This window comes from Protopterus annectens, chromosome 10.part0 (genome assembly GCF_019279795.1).
Source record: "Protopterus annectens isolate FY-2018-M chromosome 10.part0, PAN1.0, whole genome shotgun sequence".
NCBI lineage: Eukaryota > Metazoa > Chordata > Ceratodontiformes > Protopteridae > Protopterus > Protopterus annectens.
The window spans coordinates 1,090,432,836-1,090,448,037 of record NC_056744.1 but is presented as its reverse complement, the minus strand read 5'-3'; positions in this window follow the sequence as shown (position 1 = coordinate 1,090,448,037).

Genomic DNA, 15,202 nt, shown 5'->3' with positions numbered 1-15,202 from the left:
TTACATACATTACTTTCTATGCACTTACCTTAACCCGCACCCTAACTCTAAGGTCCGTAACTATCGCACACTTACCTTAATAAGCTATACCCAAGCAAAATAAATAATCCACACACATACACTTAACAAAACCCTACTTCTAACACTTACATACATTACTATCTATGCACTTACCTTAACCCACACCCTAACTCTAAGGTCTGTAACTATCGCGTACTTACCTTACAGAGCTATAACGCAGAAAGGCCAACTATGCCGAATCAGGATTTCGAATGTCACTGTTTCCGGCATTCGGTGTACTTGCGGTTCACTTAATCAGTGTCGATCATGCTATATTTGACAACCTAAGCACTCACGCTTGCCATATAGACTCGCTTGTGAGACATGGCAAAGAACACAGAAAATGCTTAGTATTTAAGGGCTTTTGGTGAGAAGCAAGTCAAAAATTTGACACACAAATGTTTGACACAGAAATGTTTGACATTGAAAGCTGTAAACACTAATGTATGACTATCTTTGATTATACCCTAATTGTAAGTTTGCAGAATCTTGGAAAATTCTCCATACTCTTGAGGCATAGCCATCTCACAAACAATAGATACCAATGATGTGGTGGATGCTGGAGGCGATGTCCACCTGTAAATATTGTTTTGATAGTGTTACAGTGACTTTTAGTGTTGAAAGTGTACTACCAGTGTTGAACATTTGTGAATCTTAAGTTTTGTTGTTGGCTTCATTGATGTTAATGAACACAAAATGTAGCCACAGCTGGGTGAAGATGCAGATATGATGCAAACAGAGGGGCAGGACATAGTTAGCGACATAAATGTAGTGTTGGAATTTGTTAACAAAAAATGTCTATTCACAAAGGACTTCAGAGCTTAGAACTGTTATTTGAATGATAAATAGACAGGCTTCAGGGGAATGGAGGCTTTATCAAGCCTCTCTAGGATCACTATCCCAGCGGCAGTATTTTTATTCTTTGACATCTTCTATGCAAATAGCCTTGATGGCCGAAGTCTTGGATGTCTCAGAAATGTCTTCAAGCAATTTACCTGAACTAGCCGCTAGGCATAGGAAAAGGGTATTCATAAGTTTGTACTTTATTCATGTCCCTAATGAATCTTGCTATTGGGGTTGTTCTTGAAAAGGGTTTGAGACCGGAAACCTTTTGTAGTTATGCATGTAGCAGCTGAAGGCATGTAAATGACAAAGAAACATGGATCTTGTTGAACTGATTACAGATCCGACATAGGTTCATAGGTTCATAGGCTGGTACTAGGCTATCAGCCCTAGGGCCTATACAAGCCTAGCCATAACAATTCGCTGGCTATTTCTTCCCACACTACTTACTTCCCTGGATGCCTGTCTAGCAGGGTGACTGACGTGATCCCTGAGGTGAATTTCCTTTCTCCCATCCAATCATCAAGGTTCCTTTTGAAGAGGGCCAAAGAGGTGCTCTGCTTGAGATGTATGGGCAGTCTATTTCAGAGTCAGGGGAGTCTCTGGGTCAGGAACCTATCCCTCCAGCATGTTTTGTTTATTGTGATGACAAGGTTTAGAGCAAGAGCAAGAAAATTTGTCAATTTAAATATGCCAGTCTTCAGGACTTTAAAATTAAGAAGTAATTAGTGTTTCAGTATGTAGCCCACTTTGTTCTTTACATCTTTGTGTAAGTCAGTGTCAAGTCAGTGACTGCACCTTTGCAGCCAAAGTAAGTTAACATTCGGACATGAAGTAATAAAAAAGCTGATGATGTGGATGAAGCAAGTAAAGAGACTGGCAACAAGAATAAAGCCTAAACAGAAAGTGTTTAATCAGTTTTCTGAGATGCATGTTTTACTGCCTTTCAGTTTGTAAAATCCAGCTGTGAAGGACTGGATGAACAAATGAATATCAAACAAGTACAGTAATTTGATATCTAAAAAATTGCCATGCTAAGTGTAAGTAATATGTTATAAGCAAGTAGGCATGACCGTGAGTGTGTTAAGTCCGGTGCCAGAGTATGACTAAAGCAGTAAAAACATACGGAAAAGCGATTTGTTAAGGCAGTACTTTATGGAAAAAAATGCCTACACAAATTTGAACTAAGTATAGAAACGCACTAAGACCTTTATGGGAAATCTGGTTACCCAGATGTGTGAATTATTTAACTGCCCTAATTATCACAAAAGATAAAAGACAAAGCAAGGCGATTCATCTGTGATGTTGTGAACACGTCTGACAGACTCAAAGATTGGTCTAAGCATAAACTACAACATTTGATGTACCCCAATCTCAGTCCTGTTTATGCATTTATAACAAATTATTTCACTTTTAGCAGGACTTAACTTACTTGCTGTACATGTTTTAAATTCATTTGTTCTTGTGGCTGGGATGACTGTTCAGACAATATATGAAACAATGTCGAATGAAAAAAATATTTATAGTGCAATTAAAGAGAAGATGACAAAATAATTTCAACCTTAGAATTTTTCCTGTTACCATTTAAAGTTTAGAAAATGAGTTCAGCAAAAAGAATGGCCTTTAGAAATGTATTATTCAAGTCTGAAAAGTCTAATAAAAAGCTGTAACTGAAGTGACTTAAGATATAATGTAATTAAACAGAGATAATCCAAAATTGTCTTATTAGGATGCCGCGGTGGTGCAGCGGTAGCATTGTTGCCTCACAGCAAGAGGTACTCCCGTTCGATTGTCGGCTGGAGTGTCGGGAGTGCCTTGTGTGTGGAATCTGCATGTCCTCCCCATGGTTTGGTGGGTGTTCAAAAGACATGCGTAAATAGGTGTGCCTTCGCTGAAGGTTGAACGTCAAGCTGGTATCTCAGCGTTCATGAAAATGTACTGCCAATCATTAGCAGACTGTGGCAACCCCTAACCGGGAAAAGCCAAAAGACAACAGTGCAAATTAGGAGAAAGGCTTTAACTGTGGCTGATATTACACTCAAAGTGTATTAGACTATGTCAGATCACAATACATTTGACTGCAGTAAAACAAAACAACAAAAAAATAAATCACTGTACTACAAAGTGACAGTTTAGCTGCCAGGGAGAGTAAATATCTTCAAAGAAGTAACTAAGTAAGCATCAGTATAGCCATTTTGAAATAAGCTATTGTGTAATGCCTATGGCTAGTGTGTAGGACATCCTACATGTGATTGTGCATTAATGAGCAAACAAGCAAAATGAGCTGATAATGTGAAAAGTATGGAACATTCTACAAAGATTTCCAAGACCAAAAATAGTAATAACGTTAAAGATACATTGATTTCTGTTTCTCTTGTAAGAGAAGGAGTGCAGTTACATTATTTCCTGGACACTGCTGATCATCAGAAAGCTTAAAAAGTGCTTTATAGGTGACAACATGGAATCTGTGCTTATATTCTGATCCTGGTGAGAGTAGGAGCAGAGTACATTTATTCCTGACTCTTTCTGGTTGAAAGTATGTGTCTGTGCTTAATGTACTTGATTGGTCTGTTTGCTATTCAAGGCATCTACCAGAAAAAGGCTACAAGCCTACAGACCCTTGCATCATTTGGGACAAGGCTGCAGATCACCAAACAGGCAGTGGCCTGCTTCTCTTCTTGGGATTGGTGCTAACATTTTGCTTCTGGTGAGAGAAGAAGCAAAGGAGTATTATATCCCAACAGAGTGAAGCTGTGGTGATACCAGCATTAGTAATAGCCAGGCAGTAGCCATTCATGCGACTCCCCTCTTCTCATCATTCTTGACAAGCTAATTCTTTATTTTTAGTAAGAACTGCTTGATTTCTTTCTAACTTCAGAATATCTGCTTAAATACGTCATCCTTAAATTTTCAGGGTCTGTGTATTAGTTTCCCCTCAAGTGTTTGGCAGTGCTCTGTACAGACGCAGATGCCTTGAGTGACATTTTTCCTGTAAAAGTAATATATAAGGAAACAGCTCCAGTACTTAATAATAATGACCATCCCTCCTGGCATGTCTAAAGGTCAGTTCCCTGTGCTTTCTCCTATTAACCTAGTGAACTTGGGCATTCTGAGGCAGTGTAGCAACTGCCTCATGTACACAGACAACCCTCTCCTCTTACCTCTCAACACTCAGACTTGTGAGAGATGCACTTATATATCCAAATTGGAAGCCATGCACTCTCAAGCCAAGACCGGAATAGCTGGTCAAGAGAAGGTCAACACCTGTACTACACCACATGCAACACATAGCCCTCAAGAACACCCACCATCACAGCTCTCAAATAAAAACACAAACCACAGATCCACCTTCGTGGAAGCTCTCAGTAGAAATCTACCCAAACAGCAGAGACCTCCAAGGCAGAAACACACTTGTCCAACACAACACAGAACAAACTACAAGACACAAAGCTCACCTACACAGTGTGCTCCTCAACCTAAGCCTCTAAAGCAAAACAGCTTACCCAATACACTAATCATAGGTGACTCGATAATGAGGCACACTGATGTCCTGCTCACTAGGTTGAATAAGGAGAAGGTAACAGTCAGCTGTCTATCAGGTGCCAGAATCTGACACATAACACATGCACTTAGGTCAGTCCACAACAAGTACAAGTACAACTCTGCCACTGTCCATGTGCATGTGAATGACCTGAGATGCACCTCCCTGGACTCCATGAACAGAGGCATGGAGGAGCTCTCACATTATGTGGGCCAGGCAGGTATGACCCTATCCCTGAGCAGCATCCTACCATCACCCAGAATGATACCACAGTACAAGCAGAAAATGATTGATTTCAGCAACTGGCTAAGTTTCTGGTGTCATTCTAAGGGGATCCAGTATGTCTGCATGGGATGACATGCTTGACAGACCTCGATCCTTTGCCAGAGATGGCCTGCATCTGTCACCCCTGGGTTTCTGGATACTGGCTAAGGCTCTTGCCACCCATATAGTGCCTTTTTTAGGTGATGTCCCAAAGACCAAATTACCACCATAACAGCTATAAATAAATACAGTCTGTGGGTCATGCTGCTCAATGCTAGAAGTCTAAATCTCAAGATGTACTTGCTCAAAGCACTCCTCAAAATGCAGAACATTGACATTTGTGCTATAACCAAGACCTGGTTTAAAGCAGCAGAAAACACCCCTGCACTACCAGGCTATAACTCATTCCACACCTTTTGGTCCCAGATCATGGACCAAAGCTCCAAAGGCAGTGGTGTTCCCATATTCATAAAGGATATGCACACCTCCAGACTAGTGGCCCAGCATAATGCATCTGAGGTACTTCAGGTACAACTAACATTGGATAAGATGGCAATTTAGGTCATAGCCTGCTATAGGTCGCCAACCATGTCCCAAGACTCTAACTCCACATTTCTAAGCACCCTGGAAACTATTAGAGTGCAATCCAACACTCTCATATTAGGTGACTTCAACTACCCCTCCATGAACTGGGAAAACTACACATGCACCAATACACTGGCCCAACGCTTCCTAGAATTCATCAATTCCAATGCCCTGGACCAGCTCATTCTTACCCCCACTAGAGGAAGCAACATCCTTGACAAACATGGGCAATAATTGCTCTACACCAATAGTCAAGGATTACTCAAATTGATAATTCAGAAGTAATCACTAACAACAATGTATTAAACATCTCTACAGTAACTTTGTCAAATACCCAAGTAAGAATATTGAATAAAGGCTTGAATTTTAAACCTGGTTTCTTTGCCTCTGAGGATACCCTTGCACGGGACATTATTTCCTTTTGCAGATTGCTTAACCTAAGGTTTTTTTTTTCAGTCATCTGACAACTCTGAACAAGAAGCGGGCTTTAAATATCATAAATCCAAGTTTCCACCCCCCATGTATCCCAATGTACAAATGTTTCAAACATCCATTTTGAAGGATTTACATTTTCCTTCCAGGGAATTCCGATGTAAAGCTAACAATTTCTCAAAGATCGAAATTAAGGCTTTACAGGAACTGGAAAATAAGGAATTGGTCATTATACCCGCAGATAAGGGTTGGGCTGTGGTCGTGATGAATTAGACACAATATAATGCAGAAGCAAACAGGCAATTAAACGATAGGTGATACTACACTTGTATGTCACTAGATCCTATTTTTAGATTTAAGAAGCAGATTGATCAGTTTTTGTGGTTTGTCAAGGAAGAGGGTATTATTTCTGAGACAATTTTATATCATTTGACAGTCTCAGACCCCATGAGTCAATACATTTACTTCCTCCCAAAAATATATAAGGATCTTAACAATCCACCGGGCAGGCCCATTGTTTCAGGAAGGGTCTCAATTACAGAATCCTTCTCACAATTCCTCACGCAATACTTACAGGCCCTACTCAGATGGGTCTGATCAAGAATTCAAGACACCACAGAATTTCTCCAAATTGTTTCGGATATGCAGCTGGAACCAGGATGGCTACTATGCACTCTGGATGTCTCAGCACTATCCACCAACATTCCACATTGGGTGGGATTAGAGGCACTTGGATACTGGCTTTACAAGTCAGAGCTCTATCCTCTAGGCTTTAATACCTTCCTCATTTGCCTTGCAGAACATGTGCTAACTAAGAACGTGTTTTAGTACCAGGACAAATGCTATTGGCAGGTCCAGGGGACAGCAATGGGGCCATCTTTTGCCCCCATTTACGCTGACCTATTCATGGCCCATATGGAGGAACTTTTGATCTATGACAACACACACAAAATCTATTTAGATGAAATTGACATCTGGAGACGCTTTCTTGCTGATTGCTGGATGGTATGGAGATCTGATGGGGAATATTTAATGGAGTTTGTGGGGTACCTCAATGATAACAAATGGGGCATCCAATTCACAGCTAATTATAATTTGCAACACATCACCTATTTGGATTTCCTGGTGACCATGAATGCAGACCATACTCTAGAAACAGAGGTCTATTGAAAATACCCACAATATAATTCTCTTCTCCATGCCTCCAGTTTTCATCCACCACATATATCCAGGAGCATTCCGAAATCCCAGTTCCTAAGGATGAAGTGTATATGTTCACATCCGGATACCTATGAACATTTCAAAAAGGAATTAACAACCAGATTCAGAGACAGGGGCTACAAAATGGGCAATATCCTAAGTGTCAGCAATTGGGTATCCACACTCAACAGGAAGGACCTTTTGAGGTATAAGGAGAAGAAACCAGGGCATCTATCACAGATATGTCTAGTAACTACATATGGGAAGAATACTAATTTGCTATTAAACAGTGTCCAAAGGCACTGGAACATTCTTTTAGCGAAAGCCAATCTTTCAACATTCTTACAGGACAGATGTTTTTTCTCCTTCCGGAGAGGCAGGAATTTAGGCTCCCACTTTAGCCATTACAAACACAGCTCTAGGACTAAATCAGAGTCCACTCTAAAAACCCTGACTGATGATTTGCTTGTGGGCTGTGTCCCCTGTGGTCACTGTACCCATTGCAGGAATGTCACCAAATCTAAAGATTTACTAGTAACAACACTGGGAATGTCTATGTTATGTTAGGAACCTGGGTGGGAATTCCCAGATATGCTCAGAATTAGTCCAAAATGACAAAAAATACACCGAGCCCACAGACATTGCCAACATCCTAGCTGACAGGTTCAGTGCAAACTTCTCCCCCCTCTCCCCACCAAAAGGGCAAATATCTATCCCAACAGAGTGCTGCCCCCCTGACATCTCAGATGCTCAGGTAAGAGCCGCCCTCTCCAAAGCAAAAAACACAGCATCAATGGGACCAGATGGTGTCCCGGGCTGCGTCCTACATGAACTCCAAGAAGAGCTAAACCCAAACTTAAAACTACTGTTCAATCTTAGCCTTACTACAGGATATGTACCCAAAGAGTGGCGTACAGCAACAGTGGTCCCTCTCCACAAAGGTGGTGCCTCAACGGATCCTGGAAACTATCGCCCCATAAGCCTGACTAGCTTGGTCTGCAAAGCTATGGAAAGGATCATCATGGACCTCATAAATAAAGATATTGGGGACCTACAGACACTGGATCCTACCCAGTTTGGCTTTGTTAAGGGCAGATCCTGCCTCTTAAACCTGGTTGATTTCTTTGAAACAGTCACCAAGGCCATTGACGAGGGGAAGGTGGTCCACACAGCCTACCTGGACCTCGCAAAAGCCTTCGATACAATACCCCACTCGGGCATTATAGATAAGCTCACCAGCTTAAATATAAACCCCTATGTCACTAGATGGGTTGCAAACTGGCTCAAGGACAGAACCCACATGGTTAAAATTGCTGGAGCCATGTCAGACTCCAAACCATTAACAAGTGGCGTCCCACAAGGCTCAGTCCTGGGACCTCTCTTGTTCGGTATATATTTCTCGGAGGTACAGGCCAACACGGAAGGACTGTGGCTGACCAAGTTCGCAGATGACTGCAAACTGGGCGCCATAATCAACTCTCCAGCCGACACAAGCATCCTCCAAAAGGGCCTCATAGAAACAGACAACTGGTGCCAGAGCCATGGCCTCAAGCTAAACGCCAAAAAGTGTATAGTCATCCCCTTTGGCAAAAACAAAGTGCCCACAAATTACCACATAGGTGGTAATCCATTAAGTACAGAAGAAGTCATTAGGGACCTGGGGACCCAAGTTGATAGCAATCTCTCATTTGACAACCACGTGGCCAAAGTGGTTAGAAAAACATTTTATATAGCCCACCTAATCATGAAGGGATTCACATCTAGATCAGGGAGGTCATCGTGCCTCTTTACTCATCCCTCATCAGGCCCATAATTGAGTACAATGCCCTTTTGGAATGTACCTTACCAGACACCTGCAGCAACTGGAAAGACCCCAAAAGTACCTCACCAAGAGGATCAAAGGGCTCAAACAGATGCCATATGCTGCCCGGTTAAAGAAACTCCAGCTCTACTCAGTGGCATACCGCCTGCTCAGAAGCGATCTGTGCCTGACGTATAAAGCCATGTCCAACCCGGAATTAATGGACATGCTGCACCTCAGAAAATCCAAATCCCATCGAGCTCGAGAGACTTGAACCTCAGCACTGAAATAAATAGGACATGCTGGAGGGACAGATTCATAACCCAGAGGCTCCCTTCACTCTGGAATAAAATCCCAGTCCAGGTTAGGCAGAGTCCCACATTGACTCTCTTCAAGAGGAATCTTGATGAGTGGATGGGAGATCGTAGGTTTACCCCGGCTATCACTTCTGTGTCACTGTTAGACAGAGGCACAGTATACTAACCTCAAAAAAAGGCATAGCAAAATTAATTTAAAATGGGTGGCGAAAGCCAAACACACTCTGGCTAGGCTTATAAATGCCCTAGGGCAGATAGCCTAGTATGAACCTATGAACCTATGAACCTATTGTGATGTTTGCAAATTGTAATACAGACTGCATCATCTACCTCGCAACATGTACCTGTTTTACATAGGCCAAACCTCCAGGCCACTAAGGTTATGAATATCAGAACACCTTAGCGATATCAGAACAAAAAAGTCTAGCAATGCACTCCACAAACATACAATGATACATAAGAATGCTTTTTTCAGATTCATTGTGATCAATAAATTTATGGGCAGTACGATGAATAAAGCTGGATGGCATACAATACTTAATACTAAAGAAAAGAAATGGATCATCAAATTAGGTGGAGTATTCCCACCAGGTCTCAATGAGCATCTGTGAATGGCCAGTGAACTTTCACTTTATTTACATGTCTACTGTAAAATGGAGCAATTGATGTTTTTAGCGCTGATGAAGGCTATGTCTATCTTATAGCCGAAACTGGTCTGTTATTTTTTTCTTGGTTTCTATTCTTGACATGTTATTTTTAACATTAAACTTATTTGCCATAGTTTGCTGACTCCTCTGTTTGATATTTGATTACTGTCTTTTGGGGGTCGTGCAGCTGCCGCACATGCAGGGACTCTGTGATTGTACAATGTAGCAACTGCCTCATGTACACTGACAGCCCTCTCCTCTTACCTACCAATGCTCAGACTTGCAAGAGATGCACTTATATATCCAAACTGGAAGCCACACACACTCCAACTAAGACCAGAATAGCTGCTCAAGAGGAAAAGGTCAACACTTGCACCACACCACATGGAACACATAGCCCTCCAAAACACACACCAGCACTGCCTTCACATAAAAACACAAACCACACACCCACCTTCACAGAGGCTCTCAATAAAAATCTACCCAAACAGCAGATACCTCCAAAGCAGAAACACACTCGACCACCACAACACAACACTAATTATGAGACACATAACTCTCCTAAACAGTGTGCCTCTCAACCAAAGCCCTTAAGGCAAAACAGCATGCCCAACACACTAGTCATAGGTGACTCAATAGTGATACACACTGATGTCTCACTCACTAGGCTAAATAAGGAGGAAGTAACAGTCAGCTGAAAGTCAGGTGCCAGGATCCACCACATAATGCACACAATCAGTTCCCTCAACAACAGGTACAAATATGACTCTGTCATTATACATGTGGGTGTGAATGACCTGAGACATACCTCCCTGGACTACATGAAAAGAGACACGGAGCATCTCTTGGATTATGTAGCCCAGGTGAGTATGATCCTAGCCCTGAGCAGCCTCCTACATCATCCAGAATGATACCACAGTCCAAGCAGAAAATGATTGATTTCAACAATTGGCTAAGTTTCTGGTGTCATTCTAAGGGGATCCAGTATCGGTCTGCCTGGGATGACATGATTGACAGACCTTGATGCTTTGCCAGAAATGGCCTGCATCTGTCACCCCTGGGCTTCCAGATACTGGCCAAGGCTCTTGCCACCTCTATAGTGCCTTTTTAGGCACTGTTCCAAAGACCAAATTACCACTGTAGCAGCTACAAACAAATGCAATCTGAGGGTTATGCTGCTCACTGCTAGAAGTCTAAATCTAAAAATGCACTCACTCGAAGCACTCCTTCAAATGGAGAACATTGACATTTGTGCTGTAACAGAGACCTGGTTCAAGGCAGCCAAAAGCACCCCTGCATTACCAGGCTATAACTCATTCCACACCTTTCGGCCCCAGAACTTGGACCGAAGCTCCAAAAACTGTGGTGTTTCCATATTCATAAATGATGCACACACCTCCAGACTGGTAGCCCAGCATAACGCATCAGAGATACTTCAGGTGCAGCTAACATTGGGTAAGACAACAATTCAGGTCGTAGCCTGATATAGGTCCCCAACCATGTCCCAAGACTCACACTCCACATTCCTAAGCACCCTGGAGAATATTAGGGTCAACAAAAGTAAGAGCACTGACATTACCACAGCTGGGAAATTTATTACAAAAATAAAGAAATAATCAAAACAAAGTTACAAAGACTAAATCCTTACAAAACAGTGGTAAGTGCTTTCAGGGATCTACCCCTTCATCAGACAACAGTTAAAAATCCCATAATTCATTAAATACTGGAGGTTAGTCACATGATGTTTCAAAATTTCAGTTGTACCCATTAAGGACATAACAATTAGTGCATCAGTACATATTAGCACAGTTATGCAATTAAAGAGACCATACACTAAAGAAATTATAGCTAAGATAAATAAGAAATGTGTATGACCTTGTATGGTGTATAACTATATATAATAAAAACCTGATAATCCTAGTGACAACACTATATATCCATATATATATATATATATATATATATATATATATATATATATATATATACAATACCAGTGCATCCAGCTTATATAGATACATACATTAAAAATTTTTATGTGAAATATAAAATGCTAATATATATATATATATATAAATAAATAATCAGACAATCTAAAATACAATGTATAAAATATATAGAAAATGTATTGTAACATATTAAAAATCTAAAAATTCAAGAGAATCAATGTTTCAAAGGTTGAGCTTTTAAAAAAGGTTTAAGTGACACCATTTGATTCAACCCTGGGGGCTTGTCTGCATTAAATCTAATAATCCATCTCTGCTCAGCACCTTCTGTGTCATTAGATAAGTTACCCCACCTTAATTTCTCAGACAATATTTGTAAAACCAGAAATTTAAAAATATGTTCAGGTCCTGTATTCATGTTGTGCATAGCAATCGCACTATTCTCCTTACAGTTCCTAATATCCCTATAATGTTCCAGGATCCTGTCCTTCAGGCGTCTATTGGTCTTACCTGTGTAGAAGCTGTAGCATACTGCACAGTAGGCGAAGTAGACCATGTTTGATGTGGAACAGTCAGCGTAGAGATTACTGCTATGACTGAATTTCTTGGAGGGAATATGTAAAAGTCCTGCCATTGTGTATGTGTTTACATGCTCCACAATTTCTACACATGTATGTGCCCAATCTATCTGATCTACTGACAGTATTGGTTGTGGCATTACTATAACATAGTTCATTTCTCAATGTTCTATTGTTCCTAAAAGTGAAACTTGACTTAGTACCAATTATACCCTGTAGGTTGTCAATCGTGGATAGAATACCCCAATTTTTGGTTACTACATGACATACTACACGTATGTTGCTTGCAAAAGTGAGTGGCATCCTAAGTGTGTTATCTGTGTCTGTATGTATATGCCTTACCTCATCGCGATCAATGACTTGCCCGCTTGCTCGAGTTCTAGTGTGCTTATCATAATAGGGTCTACATCTACCCGTCCTATTGCTCCAACCATCTAGAATGCACCTATCTATAGTTCTAGCATCATAGCCCCTGTTTAAAAACTCAGATTTAAGTTGGTCCAGGGCTATTTGTAGTTCATCATCATCATTAAACAGTCTCATAATCCTGTATACTTGGCCTTTGATGATGTTGACCTTGTTGTGGTTCGGGTGCATACTAGTGTTATGTAGGGACGTGTTTTTTCTAACATGTTTCCTAAACAAAAAAAATGGAAACTGATATGGACAAGAACAGAGTACAATACTGTATAAAATACTGAGTTTAATGAACCATTTTAGCGCTTTCATCTCCTAAGAGACTTCATCAGAAATAAAACCAGAACATTGTTCAATTTACATTTAAATACTGAAAAATCAAAATGTAGTTTTACCAAAGAAAAAAAGTACATACAATCCTATTTTACATCCCTTGGTAGAAACTTATGAGAAGTTAGTTATGGAAGATATTTATAATATTTATAAAAGTAACAACAAAAAAGATTATCATGGAAATTTGACCAAGGGTGAATATGAATTATTACAAAATTTAAGAATGGATAAGAGTATACGAGTCATGACTCCAGATAAGGGAGGAGGAGTGGTTATATTTCATAGTAATGACTACTCTGACGAAATGTTAGACCTATTATTCGACAATAGTACCTACATAGGAACTTCTAAAAATCATATTAATATAGCATATTCTAGAATAGATTCTTATTTGGAAGAATACTTGTTAGATGGAAGGATAGATCAAGATACCCACAAATTCCTTTATAGAAAGGACCCTTTGGTTCCAGTCTTTTTTGGTATCCCCAAGATACACAAAAGTATTGATAAACCACCTTTCAGGCCTATAGTGGCAGCTAGGGGATCCAAGATACATCCAATCACAGTATTTATAGACACTTGCGTGCAACATGTTACAAAAAAAGTTTTACATTTGTTAAAGGATTCTTGGGAATTTTTGAAAAATATTAAAAATGAATATTTTAGTGAGGATGTGTTCTTTCTAACAGTAGATATAAAGGATCTGTTTACCTGCATTCCTAAAATGGAAGGTTTAACATTTTTTGAAGAGGTACATTTCCTACATTCTGAAATGGAGAATGACATGATTAAATTAATTTGTGAGTTCATGGGTATTGTCTTGGATAATAATTTCCTTTGGTTCGAAGGAGAATACTATCAACAAATTAAGGGGGTCCCTATGGGAGCAGCTTGCTCCACTGTTTATGCGAATCTTGTTTTATTAGGTTGGGAAGATAAACATGTTATTGGTGGTCCATATTGGGGTAATATTAAATTGTATTTACGTTACCTGGACGACATTTTTATTTTATGGTCTGGTAAGGAAAGGGAAGTCCTCAATTTTATGGAATATTTAAATTCTACAACCCAATTTCTGGAGTTTACATTCCAATATAATAAAAATACAATTAATTTTTTGGATACTACTATTTTGAAAGATAAGGGAAAATTTAAATCCTTAGTATATAGAAAAAAGACCTTCTGCAATGCTTATTTGCATTTTGAGAGTGAATATCTGTTGGGACAAAAAGTTAGTATAGTTAAAGGACAAGCAATAAGAATTGCTAAGATGACTTCACACAAAGAGGATTTAGCAAAATAATTTAATAATATTTTTCAAATGTTTTTGGAGAGAGGATATCCGAAAGATTTTGCAGGAAACATTCTTCACGAAATGTATACACAATATGGTATTAGATATAAACCTTTATTAGGATCTGGTTCACAGGAAGAAATCCATGACAACAATGTTACTAGGTCAAATAATTTCACTAAGGCCTGTGTTTTACAATACAATAGAAATATTGATTTGGTCCAGGAAGCATTTGTAAGAAATTGGAATATTTTCAGGACTAAAAAAGATATCTTAGAAAAAGTAGGACACAGGCCTCAATTTGTTTATAAGGTGGGTTATAATATTAAACAACTATTAAAGAATAGAATAGAAAATTTTAGAGAGGTCAACAATGGTACTTGGCCGTGTGGCATGTGTTCATATTGTACATACATAATGAAGGAACCACAGGTTGTGATAAACAATAGTGTTAGGAGTAACGTTTTCTTTAAAAAGGGTAATTGCAACACTAGAGGGGTAGTCTATTTGGCTTGGTGTATAACCAGTGGACATTTCTATGTAGGCAAGACATGTATGCTTAAACATAGAATTTATGAACATCTAAATGACATTAAAAATAGAAAAACTACTAATGCCTTATATAGACATTCCTTGTGTTGCGGTAATTTTGATAAATTCATGTTTGGGATTTTAGATCTAGTACATATTAACCACAGAGGAGGGGACTGGAAAAATATTTTAAAGAAAAAAGAGAGCCAGTGGCAACTTAGACTGGCAGCTTTGTTTACGCCAGGTCTTAATGATTATGTTTCCCTGGCACCTATGTTACATGAAAAAGCCAACATTATATAGTTATAATAAAAAATGTTATATATATATAAAATTTTTATATATATATATATATATATATATATATATATATACATATATATATATATCTATATATATATATATATATATAT